The sequence below is a fragment of the Equus asinus genome, chromosome 4 (genome assembly GCF_041296235.1).
Source record: "Equus asinus isolate D_3611 breed Donkey chromosome 4, EquAss-T2T_v2, whole genome shotgun sequence".
NCBI lineage: Eukaryota > Metazoa > Chordata > Mammalia > Perissodactyla > Equidae > Equus > Equus asinus.
The window spans coordinates 29,284,645-29,306,868 of NC_091793.1; the positions used below are offsets into that span (position 1 = coordinate 29,284,645).

Sequence of the window (22,224 nt, forward strand, 5' to 3'; positions counted from 1 at the left end):
CATATTAATACAATAGCTATGAAAAAGACCATCTGGATTTCATACATAATCTTTAACTGTTTGTTAATCTACTTCAGTTTTTTTCTTTATCCTTCTGTTAGGCATCCATTTTTCTGGCAAGCATCGTCCCCTACATGTTTCAAATGCTGGAATGATCACATTGACAAGACATCCTCCCACCAGGATGTTTTCACAAGTCACCAAATGATGAAATCTTTAGCATTTGGGCCACCACCTTGTGGCAGAGATTACCCATGTCTCACATTCATTTGGGACATGGCCAACTGGGTCATAAGTCGGCCATTCTTAAAATCCCTTTCTCTAAACATTCTCAGAACCAGTTGTGTCATTTTGGGTTGTGTGCAAGCAGACATCAAGATAGGAATCAATATGCTAGATATTTTGGTGGAAATGCCAATAAACGATAAACTAGGAGGAAATGAGTAGCATGGAGAGCCTTCAGACCACCGCATAAATATGATACTTATGAAAGGAGTGAAAAAGGAAGGATTGGGTAGGGAGAAATTCAAACTACAGCAAAGTTTTAAGAATGGCTCAGCCAGACCCATGTGAAGTCCTTAAGCAAATATTGCTCATTTCAGGAATCCCACATCCTGCAGAAAGGGGCAATACCAGAGAACCTTCTGTGCTCAATCATTGGCTGGGAACAGCCAAAGGGAAATGTGACTTTGGTAGGAACTTAGTAGTAAACCCACAGGGATTTATAGCCGTCAGCTGGAGCTGTCAACTATATCCCACAGAGCAGTTTCTCCTGAAGTAGAACACTGAGCAGGGCACTTAGCCACAATCCTCTTTCTTTGCTGGATGTAATCCACTTTCATTTTAAGATTCAGCTCAGAGGTAACTTCCTGAAAGGTCATCTCCAATATCTTCCACAAATTACATCATCTAGGTAAGGAATCTTTCTTCTATTCACTATGTTCATGATCTAGTCCTAATATTCTTTTTCAAAATAATCGTTTACTTATTTGTTTCATACAACTGAATGTAAATACTTTGAGGTCAGGAGTTATTTCCTCTTTATTTTATGTTCCACTCAATCAGGTAAACTGGCACAAAGTATGCTATTGAAGGAAGAAATGAAAGAGATAAAAAGAGTGGTGGATTTTATTTTCGTAATATGATCACTGAGAATATCCTTAAACCTGGAGATAGTGATACCCCTACTGCCGTTACTGTGGTTGCTGTGGTATGAAAGGAGCCCTGGTCTTGGAGCCAGCTGATGGATCTGGATTAGACATTTACTGATAAGACATAATTGATTGGAACTCTGTGCCTAACAATTTCCTCAAATAGGTATATGAATCTGCATTTTAAATTCACTGCTATGAAAATAAAAGACACTTGATTATAGATTCCAGACCAAGTTAATACAGAAAACCTATAACTTGAATACATATTGATAGTACTAAAAACAGGACAGCAGGACCAACATGGAGTCACTTATGCTAAGCCCCACACCACCAAACTGAGACTTAATTACGGTTTTGGCTCTCTGAGAAACGGAATCTTAAACCATCATTCAGAAATCACCTGATAAGCACTAGATTAGTTAATCTGCTTGATAGACCCCTGCCATCCCCTAAAGGAAAGTAACTTTGCACTAACCAACCCGCTTTTTAGTCTAGTTTTACTTCCTTGTTCCTGCTCCCCTCTGCCTATAATAGTCTTTCATTTTGTACAGCTTCTCAGAGCTCCTTTCTATCTGCTAGATTGGATGCTGCCCAATTTGAATTGATTTTTGCTCAAATAAACTCTTAAAAATTTTGATATCCCTCAGTTTATCTTTTAACAGTTCTTACCATCAGAAGAGGGAACTGAAAGAGATCCCAGGGCCCCCAGGAGAAACGAGCAACCAGACATGGTGCTTGTTGAGCCCCTCAGGCTCGCTGCCTAAGGACATCCTGCGTAAGTCTCTCTTGTATGCTCCGCAACTTTTCTGTTATGAGCTTTCAGACTTTATTCAAACATTTCCTTTTCCAGACTGGGTCTGGAAGCTGGTGAGAGTTGGACTAGTTTTGACTTAAAAACCGGACTTGGTCCAGGGTGCAACTGGTTCCTAGTTCCGACTTAGAAACCAGACTGGGCCCAGGTTGCACCTGGTCCTACTTAAGCTGAAGTAGGGCTAGTGTGAGACCTCAGGTGAATAAAATCTTGTTTTAAGGCTGAACAAGCAGGTTAACCTTATCAAGGATGATCTTGAATTCCAGTGGCCACAGTGGAGAACTTTTAAGCTAGACAAGCTTATCCATTTACAGGTGCCCTAGAGAAAAAGGGATCTCACTATAAAGGGTAGAGGAAAATTATTTTTCCTTATTGACAACTTCTTGTGACCAGTATGAGACCCACTAAGACACCCTGTTTGCTCCAGAGCCTGCAGATGGGATCCTGGGAAAACTGGCAGAAGCTGGCAAAAGGTGAGGATTGTTATCAAAGTCAGTGCTCCTTTGGTGCCTGGTGAAGAAAGGAAAGTAAAATTTCACACTGTCCCTTCTTTTAAGACTATAGGCAAAAAAAGTTAGTAAGAATTATCTTTGGATTGTGACTTGTGAATTTGCTTTCTGATACCTATTGGTTGTCATCTTTTCTCTCCCAGGGTCAGCTATTGCCTTCTTGTTTGCCTTGCTTTGTGTCCTGAGAACTTGGCTTGGGTTTCTGCCTGATTGAGGCATGCAGGTTCTTGCGTGTGCAGGCAGCTCAAATGTCAGGTTGGGGGTCCCAAAACTACAGCCGGACAGAAATGTAAGTTGCACTCCATTTGTGGCAAGGGTCCCACTGGCTGTTGCCAGCTCTAAGGGGAATTGTCTAAGTCTTTCTTTTGGTTATCTTTGGGAGTGGCTGTGGGTCTTAGGAGAGTAATATCTTTTGTACTCTCCATGGAGCTGCTTCTTGCGTCCATAGGGTTTTTCAATACTGCCAGGAATATTTACTGTTTGTCTCAGCTGAAACCTGATAATATATGCAAAAGTTATTCTTAAAAATTTTAATATGTCTGTTTATCTTTTAATGATAGATAGAAGAGAGAGAGATAGGGAAAGCAAGAGGAACACAGGGAGAAAGGAAGAGAGAGAGAAAAGGAAAGGGAGAGGAGGGAAGGAGAGAGAGTTATGTATATATGCTCTTTCAAGAAAGAAAGATAAATTGTCTAGTGTCAGAATCAAATAAGGACCTGCAAAGGATGGTAGTGAAAACACGAACTAATTTAATGACTGCCCTGTTATCAGGACTTGTAGCCTAGAGACTTGTGTTAGATTCTGTTTGTTGATACTCAGTACCCTCCCATTCATTCAAAGCACTTCGCATCGGCATAAAGGTTTAAAAACTTGAACTACATTTCTCCTATTCCCTTTCCAGCAGGGTTCTAGATAGATCCCTAACATCAAGGGAAATAATTTGAAACACAAAAATATGGAGGTTAAGTCTCCCTACACCTTTTGGGACCCTCCTGTCGATCAACCATTTCAGATCCTCAGGAGCAGGTTCTAGCCCTTCCAACATGTGAGAAAGCCTCTAGTATGCTATATTAAATCTCCTTGTGTTTAAAACACCTACATTGGTGTTTTATTTCCTAGCCAATTCATAAATGATATAGTATTTGGTATAAAAAATAGTTCCCTAGAAACTTAACCTCAAGATAGAAATCTGCGATTATTTACTTAATTGAGTTAGATTAGAAAGCATAATAAATATGTTGCCAGTAGACAATGGGATGCTGGCAGTTCATGACATGTAGCTTCAGTTATGATACAAATTATTTAACTTATCATCTTTCAAAGCAGTACTTTGGGAGACAAAGTGGCTTTTGTATTGGAATATTGTCGAGAAAATAATGAATACAAGCACAAATTTGATGGCCCAGTCTTATTGCCCTGGGGGTTGCACAGAAAGAAAATGAGAGACTCAAGATTTGAAAGACACAAATCCGAAACCAGAGAGTTTCTTTACTAAATAGGCAGGATGTCTTATCTGTTGTAACCACAGGACCAATGATCTCAAAACCAGACCCAAAATTTGATCTTGCAGTTTGCAGAATTACAACACATGTTGAATTCAAAGCATCCCTGGGTCTCTTATTTGAAAATCAGAACCTTTTTCTAGAGAAAGTAGAAGGTTGAAAATTGGAGTGAGAGTATTTTAGAAGATTACAATGATTTTAAATAACTTGAACTCTCAAGACACTGGTCTTCTTGTCAACAAAAGCAAGCTTCCCTTTTCTATTTTTGGAGGTCAGCCTCTCCATACTTGAATATCCAATAAAGGCTTAACTGGTGACAGTTAGTTACCTTGGAGAAGCGCAGTAAAACCAGAGCATTATATATGACAATATATTCTGAGAGTGTTAGGGAACAGGGAAGAAACATCACAGCACTGGATTAAGATGAATTTATGATAGTGGCTTAGATTAAATGAAGGTACAGGGGATAACGTAAAAGAATTTATTCAAAATCTCAGGAGGCTAGGAAATTGAGTGTCTACCATATGTGACAGCCTCAGCCACACCCTAATGATGCAAATTTGAGTACTCATAAGACATGTTGTTTATCACTGATGTGTTAAGAAATACATCAGCAAGGAGAGCTCCGCATTTGTAGAAAACTCTATAGTAGCTATATTATGAAAGTTAAAGATTATGGTAGTAGATGACAGCATTGAAATTAGTTTGCTGGGGGTTTTTGAGAGATGATGAGACCTAGAAGTCACAGAATTCAAGTCATAACACTTACAAACCAGAGACAAAGTAGGCAAATTACCATAACAGATGGCAGAGCAAATTGTGGTATTCAATGATATCATCTATTGCCACTACTGTCAGTGAACTGTCTAGTAAAATACTGCTTAATCTACATGCTGAAAAAATCTAGATCTGATGGAAGAGCTCTAACATAAATTATCATAATGGAAAATCAATGTCCCACGTTGAATTTTCAGACTTGAGCCAATTCACACATGCAGACTGTCTTGAATGACATAAAAACTGAATCAATTCGCTTTAGGAAGGATATTGCAACACAGCAACAAGTATGTGCTTTAACTATTCCTTCTCAACTTCCCTAAAAGAATCTGTAGCATTTAACATGATGACTGTGCTGGCGAAAATCCAAGACAAAACAGGGACGTCTGGTCAAAGAGGAATGATTATACATTTACAATGATCCCTGGGTGCCCCAAACACCATGGTGATCTACTGTCAGAGAGGATAATTATGGAGATCAAATGACTGATAGAGTTGTGAGCTGGATCAATTTTACTATGAGTCTGAATGGTCTGTGAACATACTCGTTGATTTTCCCCCAGTTCCTGAACACATAGGTGAAAATAGCCTTCCTCAGCAACTGGCTGCATGGAAAATTGGCTCTGAGATAGACACATAGAATAAAGGCAATGTTGCAGGAAGATCCAGGTGGAAAACACTGAATCTGCCATTGCATAGCAAACTAGTGAACCACAAGCAAATATTGCATTCCTGGGGACTTGGTGAGAATAGTACCACCACAGTGTAATTACAAAATATTAACCATAAAAATAGATTTAAAACAATGATAGAAAAAAGATTACATACAAAGCAATAACAATCTGCTCTATATGGACTTCTCATTAGCCACAAGACAAAACACAATGTAGTAATACCTTAAAAATGCAAAGTGAACATAAACGTCTGTCTAGACTTAGATTTGCAGCTAAAGATTAAAAAATAGAGGTAAAATATGAGTTTTTTTAAGCCAAAAATAAAGGGAATGAATTTATTACCAAAATGCCTTGCAGAAGACACTTCTAAAGAATGGCGTTCAGGAAGAAAGAAAACAGACCAGAAGAAAAGTGTAGATACAGAAGGGAATGGCAACAAAATGAGTTGATAGAGGACAGCTTCACATATTTCTCTTAGAATAAAAGCCACCCCCTCTTATCCAATACAATAGCCAACAGGAAGGAACCTGCTTTGATTTCATTCCCCTGTTTCATCCTCTATACATTTCACCAGTTACCTCTGAATCCAGTAGTTCTCATAGCTGTGTACTGCCATTTGACTATTCAGGTTTCAAGTAACTTACTTTCTTTCTCCAACAACTACACAAAGATCTTTCTTGACAGGCTTTTCCTGAATTGTCAAGGTCTAATTTCCCTTCCTTTCTTCTGATTATATGTCAGTTTTAAATGGTATTTGATAATTTTACTTTTACTACCCATTTGTTATATAACTTTCACCTAATTATAGAAAAATGGAAGTTACAGCAAGGAAATATAAGGAAAACACCCAGTTTATAACATATTGCATTACAAGTCAACAGGTTTTTTTGCCTGCAAACAAAAGACACCATATAATTCTGTAAGATGATTTGCACATTTAACAGCTTTCTTTACGACATGTATTTTCAGTTAACTGTATTTCTACTCTCTCAGGTCTAATTCTTTTTTCTCTCATTCCTCATCACCTTTTCAAATTTATTTGCCAAAATTCTTGTTTTAATTGAAAAAAAATCACAAGTCAGTATTACTTAGGTCAGAACTGATTCAGAGGAGGGAAAATATGCACCGAGGTCCTAGGGTAAGATGGAATATAACACCATTTGGAAGAATACTGACTGATTGATAGGGTGCCTTAGGTTAAGGATAGTGGCAAAGTAGAGGTGAAGAAAGGGAATCCAACCTCAGACTTATAGTTGAGAAGACGTCCAGTTCTGTTATTTCAAAGATTACAAATAAGCAGTGAAAATCGGTCACTACTCTAAGAAAAAAAGAAGAAAATGTGTGCTCTACAGTTAGGTCAATGCTATTGTCCTTTTAACAGAGGGATAGTGAATTTATAAAATGAAGGAGACCTTATTACGTAAAGTTTCGGTTGGATACACAAACTATGAGTTTTCAGTAATTTGATATTATAGTTGCATAATTATAATAATGTCTTGGGTTGATTGCTTTGGAAGATGGATTATGATGTATCTAATTGAGTTGAATCCTTTAGATAAATTCTGTTAATTTGACTTGCTGAACACTAAAGGTAGTGTAACTGGAGATTAAAAAGGCATTATTATACTGGTTATTATAGTTTATTCCATGACATATACCACTTCATTTACTGTAAAGTCAAATACTAACCAGGACAAAAGGTCAAAGATACAATAGAAGTAATTCTTTCACTTGCACTAGAACTAGTGAGAGTATGAACGTGACTATGGCACCTCATTCTCTAGCCACACTGTGTTACTCGGCCATGCTTATATATCTGAAATGAAGCATTGCCAGATATTTCATACGATAAGGTCTTATACTACCTGATAAGTTATTAAGGAAACTTCATAAACTTCTAACATGAAAGATATATTGAGCAGTCCATCTTTCATAGAGTCATTGAGACTGAAATATCAGCATACATCCTGATCCCTGATCTCTGGACAGGCTATTAATTATATTATATGTACAGATAATATTTTTCCCACATGCTCCACAGTGCAAGATTTTTTTTAATCAGAGATGTATTGTTGAGTGACAATATTTGAATAGCATATAAAATTACATAAATCTTTGTAAAATCATACCCTAGAAAAGGCAGCTCTTTCTACAATGCCAATTTCATAAAGAGACAAGAACAGATTTAATCTTGAAAGTTTTAATCAAATCCGTGGGACGTCCTTAACCAGCCTTCTGTACATGTCAAATTATAGTCCTTCTTTACTGTTCTTGGAGAGCAAGGTACTTGATTCCTGTGGTTCTTAATTGTCTCCTTCCAAACTTCAAAGGAAAATTAAAGACTTTTCATATCACTTGAGAAATATAAAACGTAGGCTAGATTAACGAATAAATGTTAATGCCATTAAAAAAACAAACAGAGCAACAGGAGTAAAGCATTCACTTAGACCGTGCACCATTTCAATGCCATTTTTAATATGTGTGCTTTGATACATTGCAAAAAGCCCTATCACCCACGAACTGTATTAAATGATCTTCGTATGAAAATCATAGGCATTTTTGCAAATGCTCTAACAATATTTTGTGAGGACTCGGCTTCTCCAACTAAAGTATTACTTATTGCTTATGCAAATTTACATTCCAAATGTTTCAACTCTGAATATTATGAATTCCAGTATTATCTATAGTCAATGAGAAGTATTAACAAAAATAATGTAAGGGAAATACCATTAATATATAATTAGCTTTTGGCAGTTTCATCCAGATTACTTCCAATATTATATATAATAAAATCTCTTTTGCTCTTTCAGTGAAGACAAATGCTACGTGATTTTGTCAAGCCAGATACATTGTTATGTATGCACCTTTATTATTTTTATTCAGATATAAAAATTCATTCATTTATACAAACAATATTTACTTTATAGGCAATGAGCAAAATAAACACTATTCCTTATCTTATGGAGCTTATATTTGGATAAAAGTGAGAAGCAACAAACAAAACAACAAAATACATAATAATAACAGATCATGAGAGATTCTTTGAAAAGAAATAAAATAAAGTAAGTGGATAGAGAAATTCAAGAGTGAGATAGCTATCTCTTGAAAGGTGGACATGGGAGGTATCTCTGTCAAGTTAATATTTGAGCATAAAATTTAAAAAGAAAGTGAGTGGTTCATACAACACTTGACACCATTCCAGGCAGAGGAAGCCACAAATGCAATGGCTGCAAGATGGAAAAACCCTGAGGATGATCAAAGAAGACCAAGCAAGTCCATATGGCTGGAAAGTGAATGAAAGAAGGAGAAAAGGAAAATAGGTATAGGAATACCATAAGGCCATATTTTCTAAGATGCTATAGGAGATGCTATGTGTGTTAAGGAACCTGAATGTTATTCTGAATGAGATAAAGAACCATCAGAAGTGTCTGAGCAAAAAAATGACATTATCTGACATATATTTTAATTTATATTTACTCCCCCAGGTGGAGGTGGAGGCCAAGAGAGGAATCAGGGAGAAGAATTAGAAGGCCTCCAGCAGAATCTAAACCAAAAAGTATGGTGATTTAGAACACAGAAGTAGTGATAGAAATAATGGGGAATGTTGAATTCAGGATATATTTCAAGTTAGCAACACTGGGATTCATTGATGTTTCTAGTGTGAGGTGTGAAAGTGGGATGAGAAATCAGAGGCATAACAGAAAAATAACTTGTCACATTCACAAAGCCAATTAAATGCATAATCAGCTTTGAACACAGGTAGCCTGGTTTCAGAGCAGGTGATTAAATCATACTTACTTAATGACTTAAAAAAATTATTATAGCTCGTGATTTTGTAGGTCAAGAATTATGGAAGTTCACACTTGAATGATTTTTCCGCTTCATGCAGCACTGAATGACATCACTCAGTGATATTCAGTTAGTGCACTGTATGCTCTGGAATGTCCAACATGACTTCACTCACATACCTAGGCACTTGCTGGTGATGCAGGAAGGCTGGGCTTGCCTGAGGCTCTCTCCCTCACCCTGTGGTCTCCAGGTCTTATGGCATCTCTGCAGGAACGTAGATGGGATTCTTACATGCAGATACAGGCTCCAAAAGTAAGTATACAAAGACATAAGAAGAGAAAGCTTCTGGTCCAGGCCAGATATTAGCATAGAATTATTTCTGCTGTATCTCATTCAGCAGAAAAGATACAGAGCATGTCCTAGAATCACACTTTCAATGGAATAGTGGACATGATCAATTACTCACAAATATTTAAAAGTATTAAATTTTTCCAGAAACAATGCTGACTGCTCTCTTTTCAGTTGGTTAACTAGGTGGGTATTAACGCCTGTAATTATGAAAGGGAATTCAGAAGGATAACAATTTTAGGTTGGATAGGGGAACTTAAAACTCACAAAATTTGAAATCCCTTCAAGACCATTATACTCAGTATATAATTCTACCATTTTATGGAGTATGGAGAGAAAATTGACTATATAGTAGAAAATTGGGCATGAGGATATTTAGTTTATTACCCACAAATACACCATTCTCATATCTGTAAGGAAGATAAAAATAGCCGCACCAATTTTTTATCAGATGTTACATGGCTAATTTAAAGGTAGTGTGGTAGGGATTCAGACTGACTAGTTTAGGATCTCATTTTCACCATCAAATAACTGTGTCAATTTACATGACTTACTTGACCTTCCTAAATCTGAATTCCCACTTTTATAAAAAGACAATTATAATAGTATCTAAACATCAGGCTTGTTACAAGGTTTAAATTAGATAATCGATTCAAAACATTAAATCCAGTGCTTGGCTCTCACTGAGAGCTCGACAGTAGTGACTGTTATTATTCACACATTCACACTCTCCTATAATCAACTGGATATCAGGAGTAAACAGTTCATGTGACAAAACAAAGAATGGATTTGACAAGTTCATTCAAAAAATGAATGAGATGAATTTGACAAAAAAACTATGAAGTCCAAATCTTACCCTGAAAGCCTCTGTTAAGATATATATATTGCAAACACAGATTTCTAAAACATAAAAGATTATTTATTTATAGTAAATCATTCTAGTTCTTCATGCCCCAATTTTGTCTTTAAGTAATGAGAGGTAGATAATGTGTCACTAAGCATGCACAGAATTTTGCACCATAGGCAAGCAATTCTTAAAAGATTAATCTCAGTGGTTAAATAAAGAGGAACAGCTGTCCCTTCTTTTCTCTTGAGAATGACAGAGGAAGATTTTGCTCCCTAGCGTACACAAATTTAGCTTGGGAAAGATCCTGGGCTATTAATGTTGGAAAGATGAGACTAATATCGCTAGCTTTACAACCTAAGGAATGTCCACCTGGTTTCCTGTCTCATCCCTATGTCAATAGAAACATCCCTCTGGAGCGGTGAATCTCTGGAGTTCTCACAGACTGGATATTCAGTCATGGTATAATTTCTAAGGCTTCTTAGCCCAGGAGCCAAGTTTTAGTAAAATTTACTCAGAATAAAAAGCCCTAACTGAGCAGAACTATGCAAATATTTCTTGTACAGTCCCACAACATATCAATTCACTATAGATATTCCCATAACTTTACAAAGAAGTAGCCTAGGTATTCTCAGTAAGACTTGATTCTTGCAACAAGTGAATATTATAAATCACTAGCCCTAACTGGCAAAATTTGTAAATTATTCTTGTTTTTTTCATTTGTTGTATCTTCTAAGCTTTCTTCAAAGGTTACATATTGTTAATTTTGAAATAACTAAAACAAAACATATATATTATTTTCTGTGTTTTGCATAACATTTTTTCTTCAATTTTTTCTGGAACCTAACAAAAAATAGTTCATAAACTTAATGGCTAAAAGATAGTTTATGACGTTTCTATGGATTTCAATAATTCATGCATTTTCTGTATGCAAATATCAAACTTTCAGCATTTTCTTCAATAGCTGTTAGCATTGTTATATATAGTTTAATATTTTTATGCATATCTCTCCATTCCAATATGCTCACATTAGGCAGTAAATAACCCTGCATTTAGGCTCAAGGCATCAGAGTCACCACTCACCAGCCGTCAATCAAGATTCCCCAGTGTTAACAGTTGACCTTGTATGCTACAGTCCATACAGTTTTCAGAAGACTAGGAAAGGGGGAAAACGTCAATAATTCAACAGGCATAAGTGCCTCTGTGCTAAAATCGATTACTCATTTTTGAGCCTTTTTAAAAATTAATTTATTTTTAGGCTGTTCCCATATTCCCTCTTGGGATTTATTTCTATGTAAAGAAATATTTCCGGATAAGGTAGAATATTCAAAATTTGCATACATTTATTCTTGCCAAAAATTTTGTAGAATGTAAGAATTGGAGTTTATTAATATTGGTCTGAAAGCATCCTTTTAAGGTACCATTTGATCCAGTCATGTACCAAGTAGTGGATGACAGTATTCATAGCCTAAGTAATTACTCATTCCAGCCCATTCTAGAGGTAATGAGGCACAGTTATTGTCTATGGCCTTAGTGTACAAAGCTCCCTGTATAACTTCACACTTCATCAAAGATATTATGTGAAAGGTAAATCCAGCCCCTCTTCTGCAAAAACAATCCATCAGTTGCCCTTGCTCGGAAGCAGCTTTCACAATCTCTATCACTGATTTTTAAAACATTAAGAATACCTTGTAAGTATTTTAGTTTTCACTGTAAATTGTGGGACTGTATGCAAACATATTTAGGCAGAGGATGCCAGATATAATCCCAAAGCTGGACATAGACCCCCAAATGAGCAAAGAGACAGCTCTAAATTTGTTGTAAGCTGAGATTATGCATGCTTGACCACCATTCTTAAAGATTAATAGCAGGGCAATTTTAATTTCTTGTTCCTTGACCCTTACTAATATGCTTTTGAAATCATTCAGAAAACCCTCTTAGTAAGGAACTTGAGAAGCTATACTATAGCTGTCAGATGACCAATTGCATGGAAAATTGAAATAGATGGAGAAAAGTGTTTCCACTGAATGATTTTGCACCAGAGTGTGGTAATCACCTTGGTAATGTTTGGCTAATGCCCTTCTTTTCTCCATTACCTTCCATCAACTTCCATCATGCTTCACTTCCTTTCCAGGACTCAGGGTGGCTCTCACTCCTCCCTATACCAATTTCATTTGGTACCAGTCCATTTCACACCATTCCAACACTTTGTTCTCATCAGTTTATGCTCATTATCTTTTCAAATATCTTACATCATAAGTGAGCTATACCACTATTTCATTTTCTCATTCATGTATTTAATGCATCCTTAAAATTCACAAACAAGGAGAGAGTGTATAAAGAAAGAGATCTTAAAATGAATAGAAAAATTAGAAATGTCTGTTAAAATAACACACCAAATCAAAAGAAAAACATTCACCAATCCAACTGAAATTTAACACTTTAAAATAAGATTATATTAGTCGTGCCAGCCAGTGGTGCAGTGGTTATTAAGTTCACACCCTTGGCATCGGTGGCTCAAGGTTCGCTGGTTTGGATCTGGGGTGCAGACCTATGCACCACTTATCAAGCCATGCTGTGGCAGGTGTCCTACATATAAAATAGAGGAAGACGGGCACAGATGTTAACTCAGGGTTAATCTTCCTCAAAGTAAATAAATAAATAAATAATATTATATTATATTAGAGGGTAGGTGGCAGCCTATTGATCATTTACCTGTATTCAGACTATTCAGTTCATCCTCTATAGTCCAAAGGAGATCTGATAGGGTATTCCAATCCTTAGCCCAAATCCTGCAATAGAAAAAATCCTCTCTCCCTAAAAGAAAGGCTGGAAGAATGTTTTAAATTTATGTTACCCAGAAACAAGTCTTACTCATTACATAGATTCATTGATAAAACATCTAATGAGTAACTAAATGTGTCAGAGAAATATGTTTGACTTTAGAACACAAAAGTGAACAAAATATAATCCTCTTCTTTTTTAAGTTTTACAGTCTAGTGCACGATTAAAATTATATTAGAAATATGCTACATCTGCATTTGCCTGTATTATCTGATTGTTAAATGTAATACTTTCTTATTTCCTAAACTAGATTGTAAACTTCAAAAGTAATTCTTTTAAATTATGTATATGCTACTAGTACCATGACACACTTGCATCTCTTTCAACTGCCAGGATAATATAGTAAAGGCAGAGAAGCCAGCAGGAGACTTTACTGGGAAACACAGTGCCAATTAAAATGATAAGAGTAGGTAACATGATTTTCTAAATTCTCCAGAGATTAAGACATATTCTCCAAATGTACCTAGACTAGGCTTTTCTTCATGGGGCAATGATTTCCCAGTTCCTTCACAATTAAGGATCTATTTTCAAGAAAACAATCTATGTCCCATAATCAGCAACTTGGAGCTGTTTTTCAGTGCTAAAAGAAAAAATTATCATTTTCTTTTGTAACTTATCCAATGATTTTTATCTCCTTATATATTCTTTGTATTTTGTGATCTATAGTACAAACTGATTAGCAATGTAAGATTTTCCATGTGGTTATGGTTGTTTTGGCATAATGAATCCAAGGATATCTCAAAAACATGGTAATGTCCTCTTCAATATCCTTCATACAAACTTCATATGTATTATTCAAAGAAACTGAAAATTATCTGAATTATATACAGTCAATAGATGATAGGTAAAGGACATACAAATATATAACCTAATTTCAAAAAAAAGTGCAACACTCTCTAAAATAAAATGAACCCAAATATCAAAGAGAAGTAAATAACCTATTGGGAAAGCCCCATCCAATAACAAACAAAGAGACAGAAATATCAAGAGAAATGCAGAGGAAATAATAATGCAAGAGGAGCCGGAATGGCAGATGTGAGATTAATTGCTTCACTCCAATTTTCTTTTAGTAACTACTTTTTAAGCTTCTTGTGCTGGATTATCTGTCACCAACAAATGATCATCCCCCCTTCTCTGTTCTCCACTAAATTATAGAAGAGGGTGAAAAACGAAATTTCCTAGAATTTACCTTCCAGTATGAATCTGGATTAGTTTTCCAAGGAGAGGAAATCCCCAGAAATTTGGAAGACATTTAAAAAAAGAGCATGCGTATTTTCTCCAGGGCAGTAGTAGGGATAAGAGTCACAAGAGCTTCCTGGCGAGGATTTGAGAATCACTTACAGCTGGAGAGTTGCCATGAGGTCCCTAGTGATTTTTTAGACTGGTGGTGTCCTTTCACAAGACGAAACACTAACTTGGGTGCTTTAAGCTGACTGGAGGTGCCTGATTGCTTCCTTTGCTTTTCCAAGGATTGCGGAAGTACCAATGTCCTTACGTTGAAATATTTAATACCTAGAATATATTAAGCGGCTTCTGTTTTCCTGAAGGAACTGTGATTGAAGGAACTGTGATAAACAAATTGTGCTAGATCAGGTAATGGATGATTACTGACGGATAAAAGAGGAGCTATCAAGACACTAAAAGGCATGTATGGATCTTAAATGTATATTTCTAAGTGAAAGAACCAAAATCCAAAATGCTCCCGACTGTATGAGTCCAACTGGAATATGACATTCTAGAAAAAATAAAATTATATAAATGATGAAAACATCAGTGGTTGTCAAAGGTTTGGGGTAAGGAGTAAATGTTTGAGTAGAAGAAGTTCGGGGGATTTTTTAGGGCAGTGATACTACCCTCTATGGTGCTGTAACAGTGTATATGACTGTATACATTTGTCTATATCCACAGAACTTCACAACATAGAGAGTGACCCTTAATGTATGCAAATTAAAAAAAATCATTTTGGAGGTTGGAGGAGTCCAGGATAGAATAACACAAAGCAACTGAAGGATGGGAGATAGGTGAAATCCACATGAAAAGAAATTGAAAATATATGTCCAGTGGAAAATAATGCAAAGCAGAGGGGATTCAAATACAAAACTCAAGTTTCAGATCCTTGGTATCTTAAACAGCAATGCAATTTCACATTTTAAAATTACATTGATATTTAGATTATCACATAACTTCCCAAAAGGTGTTCCAGAAGAAACAAATCCCAAGTAATGTTCCATGGTTAAGTGATTTAGGGAAATAAAATTGCCACATTCTGTATTCTGCTTTTGTAGAGTCACCCTGTACATTGGTTTACTAAAATCTTTGATAAATGTGACTATAAAAAACTGTATTGAACAACCAAGACTTTATTTTATGCAGCATTTCCCAGAAATATTTGAGCATGTGGATCTGTTTTTTTCTTTTGCATAAAGCCTACAAATTTCTTGCAAAATTAATATATCCAAAAATATATTTGCCAAATATAAACAAACAAAAACTCCTACAATTCTGTTTATGAACAAAAGAACTTGATCACATTAAAATTCAAATATGAAATATCTTGACTGAGCATTGTATCAGTTCTTGCATTTTCAGTGTAGAAGAGGAAGAGTTCTGAAAAACGAAGATAAAAAATGAGTATTGATCAGTGTTTTAAAACCTTGAAGCAGTTCCATTGTGGATGAAAACAACATGTTATTTATAAAATTATCTTTGCTAGATCAATTTTATACTTGCTTTTATTTTAATGTTCTGTGAAATTATTTTATTGCATATTTGAAAAATGTCTGTGATTTCTGAAATAAATGATACATGAACAAGACTTTATGTCCTATAATTATTCCTATTATAACAGATCTTCAATATTAAAATAATCAAGCTTACTCCATTCATAGTAAGTTAGCCTAAGGCTATAAGAAAAAATTAAGCTGGGCAGCAAATTGATGTGCTTTTTATAACACAATATGTTTCACAATTCCTCTAAGAAAGTATTGATCTATTACTGGAAAAGCAGAGAGAAAAAACATCCCTCAAACTCAAACTAATATACTAATGCAGATTTACATGGAACAAAAATCAAATTTGCTTCAGGCTAGACCTAATCACTCTGTGAAGAAAAATATATAAAAAGGATATTCATTAAATCTTTTCTCCATTACTTCCTTTCCTTTGAGATTGTTCAAAATGTTTAATGCTTTCATATGCTCCTTTGAAGTTTCAATAACACATTTTCCAAAAGTTTTCCTAATTTTATATTGTATAAGACAATACGTATTTCTATATAATCAGTGGTTTCCTCAGATTGGCAATTACTGAACATTTGAGTACCTGCTGTGTTTAAACCAAATCACTCAGCAATCTTGAGAGTCCAAGGTACCATTTTGGCAAACTGTGAAAAAGAAATGAACAGTTTTTCACAGCAGTGAAACACAAATTCTTATTGAGAAATTTACATCTCTTTAAGATGGTTAAAAAGGTAAGAGGATTTCACTGTCAACTTCCAAACAAATGTGATGTTAGCCATTCATGAGAACAGATCTTTCTGCCACACACTAATTATGTGACCTTAGATAAGTTATTAAATATCATGATTAATCTAGTCCCTCATTATTGTTCCCAGGCAAAGGACTGGAAAATATAGTATGGGTGGCAAAAGACACAATTTGTAAAATTTTTAGTGATATCATTTACTCTATGCTGCCCACTGGACTCATGTAATAATCAATGTGAAATCTCAAACCCAGCTCAAGGGAGTGAATTTGATATACATTTTAACAAAAAACAATACTAAAGGGATCATGTATGAGACTAGTTTCATGATATATATATATTTTTAATCCTCGATAGAACAGGAAAAGAACTGGATAAGTTTGAAAATCTTATAATTACTTTGGATTTCTCAAATGAAGGCCATAGCAAACTATCATTTTAAACATTGTTTTAAAAACTTTTTAATTGTGTAAAATTTTTATTGGTAAAAACTTTGAAATTTGACAATGCCAGATGTTAGAGAGACTGTCGATAAAGTGATCTCTTACATATTACTCAGGTGTGTGTGAATTAAAATATCCTCTTAAAGAAACAACTTGGCGTTCACATAGCCTATAAATCAGCACTTCAATTCTTAAGAACATAAGAAAAATTGTTGCACATCTGCAAATGAGATAGTCAAAAGACTCTTCATAACAGTACTGTATCTAACAGTAAAAAAAAAAAAAGGAGAAATATTCCAAAAGGTAATTGGTAGAGATTTCATAACAATGTTTTGAATTAAATAAGCAAATATGAGAAAATTACACAAGCCTACCTTTTTTTATAAAGATCAAAAAATAAAACTAAGCAATATTGTATTTAAGCAAACATGTATATGTGGTAAAACTATTTAAAGTAATATTAAAAGTCCACTATTTTTAAAGCAATATTAAAAGTCCCCTATTAAATGTCTGGGATATAAGGATGAGAAGGAAGTGGTGGAATAGTATAGGGCAGGAACAAATAGGTAATATAAGATTTTGTCAACATTCTAGTTCACAAATAATAAATAAGTAAACAAACATAAAAAATGGGTCATCCACTGTATGATTCCCACAATGATATTCTGAAGAAGGCAAAAGTATGGAGGCAGTAAAAAGATCAGTGATTGCCAGCAGGGAGACAGGGAGGGATGGATAAATAGGCAAAAGCACACAGGGTTTTAGGGCAGTGAAATTTTCTGTATGACCCAACAATGGTGGGTACATGGCATTATAGTTTTGTCCAAATCCATAGAAGACATAAAACCAAGAGTAAACCTAAATGCAAAGTATGGACTTTGGATGATAATGATGCGTCCTTGGAGGTTTGTCAATTGTAACAAACGTACCGCTCCAGTGCAGGATGTTGATAGTCAGGGAGGCTGCACGTGTGTGGGGGTAGTGGGTATTATAGGCTCTCTCTGTAACTTCCTCTCAATTTTGCTGTGAACCTAAAACTGCTCTAAAAAATGAAGTCTATTTAAAAGAAAAAAAATGCATCATCCTCTATCAAGATGTATGATAGTACATATTGAACCTTGGATGAAGATTAATCCAATTCTGAATAACTAACTTCCATTTTAAAAACCATCAGCATAATTTGCTAAATTATAAATTGAAAAATAGAATAAAATCATTATCAGAAAAATTCAGGAAAAATTTGTAAAATTAACTTCTCAGTTTAAAGAAAAAAACATTTGACAAACTAGGAATAGATGAGAACACCTTTTATATTATAATTGATATGGTAACATGCAATTTAACTCAAACTGAATTTTGAGATATTTATATCATTCCCTTTAAACTCATGAATGAGACGCTGTTGTCACTATCACTATGTCTATTCAACCCAATATGTCCTAGCCGGTAATTTAAGACAAGCAGAATAATTCAAATATATAAAAGTAGGAAAGAAAGAAACTTTTCATATTTTATGTTGATATAAAAATATCAAATCTTCCTCAAATTATTAATATTGATGGCAGACTCTATTGCCCCAGACACTGAACCAATTATGGAAACTTGGTGTATGAATGAAGCGACATTACATAGGAGTAAAAAATAAATTCCTATCCCATACCATGGACATGGATCAATTCCACTTAGATTTAATGATCTGAACTTGAAAACAAAACTTCAAAATTTTTGGAAGAATATTGGTACAGATAAGGGAAAGAATCTTAAACAAGGTGTAAATAGGGCAAATCTAAAATAAAATTAACTACATTACAAGAATAACTTTTTTGCCTAAAATAGACTATTAAACATCAAAATGGAACCTGAAAACTTACCAAAGATATTTGCAATGATTCACTGTAACAGAAAATTAGTCTACAAAATATATGGAATAATCACCAAGATCAATAAACGGCAAATGGCCCAAAAGAAAAGAAGGCAAATCATATGAAGAAGTTCAGAAAAATTTTTTTAAAGACCGTAAATGTAGTAGGCAAGGAAATGAAAATCTAACCACAGTTAGATACTATCTTACATCTAGCAAATTGACAAAAAAATTGAAAGCTGACAATTCCTGCTGCTGCCAAGAATGTTGAATAATAAACTGTTTTCCACTGATCTAGAGAGTATACCAGTCTGGAGATTAATTTGGCAAGATCCAGTAAATTTTAACAATGTGCGTAAAGGAATTCTTGGAAGGTGGCAATGTGGTATAATTTTTTAATACCTGTCATCCCCTTTGTAGAACAAAGCAAAAAAGAAAACATAACCAAAAAAATCCATGGACAATGTCAAAAATAAAACTAACTGACACTGTATCCCCATGAACTCTAAAATACAGGGGGTAAAGAAAAATCACCTACAGCTTTAAGGCATACACTTTACCAGCAGGGGGAAGAAAAGTGTGTCTGCCAGAGCTGAGAACAAAAGAACAAGAAAATAGTCAAAGGTACTCACTACAGAGTTTAAACAAGCAATTAGGAGAATAGTAGCTGAAACTGAAAGAGCTTTGCACATTTGCAAGCAATTAAACTACTGCTACTACTTCTAGTACTACTGTGTAACAAATTACCATGATCTTAGCGGCTTAAAACAACACACGTTTATTACCTCACAGTTTCTGTGTGTCAGGAGTCTGGGCACGACTTATGAGAGTCCTCTATTTAATGGTCTCAGAGGACTGTTATCAAGATATTGGTCAGTCTGCATTCTCATCTGGAGCTTCGACTGGGGAAGAATGGCTTCTAAGCTTACTCAAGTTGTTGGCAGAAGTCACTTCTTTGCAGATTCAAACGCTTCTTGCTGTCTCCTGGAGGATACACTAACTTCCTTGCAATGTAGGCCTCTAGGAATGGCCTTTTACTTCTTCAAAGCCAGACTGGGAAGAAAGTCTCTAGAACAAGTTTGATAGTAAGATGGAGTTCCAAATAATGTAATGTAACCACAGGAATGGCATCTCCTCCTTTCTGCTATAGTCTATCGGTTAGAAAAAGCCACAGCTCCTGCCCACACTCTCAGGGGAAGCATTACACAAAGGTACAAATACTGTGAGATGGGGATTGTGGCAGGCCACATGCTCTCTCTGTCCATGACAGGACGAAAGCAAAATGGCCAGTGAAGCTATCTTCTAGAACAAAGTCCCATACTGAGAAAAACTAAGAGATTTTGATTTCAAACTTGAGACAAATAAAGAAAATAGAAATGGGGAGCCGGGAGCCAGCCCGGTGGCATAGCAGTTAAGCTGCTGTGCTCTGCTTTGGTCGCCTGGGGTTTGCCACTTCAGATCCTGGGCGCAGACATATGCACTGCTTATCAAGCCATGCTGTGGCAGGCATCCCACATATAAAGTAGAGGAAGATGGGGATGGATGTTAGCTCAGCGCCAATCTTCCTTAGCAAAAAGAGGAGGATTGGCAGCAGATGTTAGCTGAGGGCTAATCTTCCTCAAAAAACAAACGAAAAAAACAAACAAATAGAAGAAAGAAAAACTTGCTAAGTGTAGAGGAAGGAAAAAAAATCAGATGACCTCAGAGAATAAGAAGCCATATCTTTTTAACCACTATAAGACAGAAAAACTATTTTTGTCCATTTCTCCCTTGTAACAATTCAAACAAATTAATTTTGTATGAAACTGAGCAGGAAAAGTATCACAATCAAATGTCACTCAAAGTCTTTATAAGATAAAACACCATAAGAAGTTGAATAGTATCATTAGAGAAACTTTAAAAATTACTTAAAAATCTACTCATAAAACAGATGAAAAGTATAAACTAATATTTCAAAATTACCTAAAAGTAATTAGAAAATGATAAAATATATGAAATAAAAGCATTGCATTATAATTAGATAAATATTTTACAGTGGAGACAAAACTACAAAGAAAATTAATAAACACAATAGATGCTGCCTGGAAAAGCAAAATGTTCTAGGCCGGCCCGGTGGCGCAGCAGTTACGTTCACATGTTCCACTTCAGCAGCCCCGGGTTCACCGGTTCAGATCCCAGGTGTGGAGATGGCACCGCTTGGCAAGCCATGCTGTGGTAGGCATCCCACATATAAAGTAGAGAAAGATGGGTACAGATGTTAGCTCAGGGCCAATCCTCCTCAGCAAAAAAAGGAGGATTGGCGGCAGTTAGCTCAGGGCTAATCTTCCTCAAAAAAAAAAAAAAAAAACAAAAAGCAAAATGTGAAAATGAGCAAATTTTTTTAAAAAATGGATAGAATTGAAGAGATTCAAAGACATTGAGAAAGAAATGAGTATAGAAAAGGTATGTATCATAATGCAAAGAGAAAAGTCCAAAAGAAAGGCATTATAATCCTTGATATATATATATATATATATATATATATATATATACTCAATAACATAACTTCAAACTACAGAAAGCAATAATTGACAAAACTAAAAGGATAAATTTAAAAATCCACAATTAATCTGGGAGACTTTAATACACCTATCAGAATAGCAGAATAATCAGACAAAGCCTCAGTAAGAATATAGATTATAATTAACAGTGGCAATAATGGACATATATAAATAACAACTCAATTTACATTATTGAGATGCATAAAACACTGTGCATATTAAAGACACAATTGATATTATTTTTAATTGTATATTGAACATTTACCAAAGTCTACTATATAGTACACAATAAAGATAGCTTCCAAATTTTTCAAATTATTTAAATCATTCAGAGTATGATTTATGACAAAATTAAATTAAGCTAGAATAAAATAACAAGATAACTAGACAATCCCCATTTAATTTGAAATTAAACAAAGGGCTTCTAAATTTATGCATCAACGAATTAAAACTGAAAACTAGAATATTTTAGATGAATGTTAAATGAAAGAAAATGAAAATACAATGTATTAGAACTTGTGATTTGCTTAGAGAGAAATTTAGAGCTTAGTTACACATATTAGAAAATGAGAAAGGCTAAATGTCAGTGATTTAAAGCTTCCGTTATGGAATAGAAATTTAAACCTAAGAAATGTAGACATAAAA

The 22,224-nt window shown here is 35.0% G+C and overlaps 1 long non-coding RNA gene across 2 annotated transcripts in view; it reads left to right on the plus strand.

Annotated features, from left to right (window-relative positions):
• Positions 1-783: 783 nt before the first annotated feature.
• Positions 784-22,224, plus strand: part of LOC139045161 (uncharacterized) — a 302,752-nt gene continuing 281,311 nt past the window's right edge. The window contains exons 1-2 of one of the 2 annotated variants that reach the window (XR_011503041.1): positions 784-913; positions 1,817-1,929. This is a non-coding gene — a long non-coding RNA (uncharacterized lncRNA). The remainder of the gene's footprint in view (positions 914-1,816; positions 1,930-22,224) is intronic. The other variant, XR_011503042.1, reaches the window with a different exon arrangement.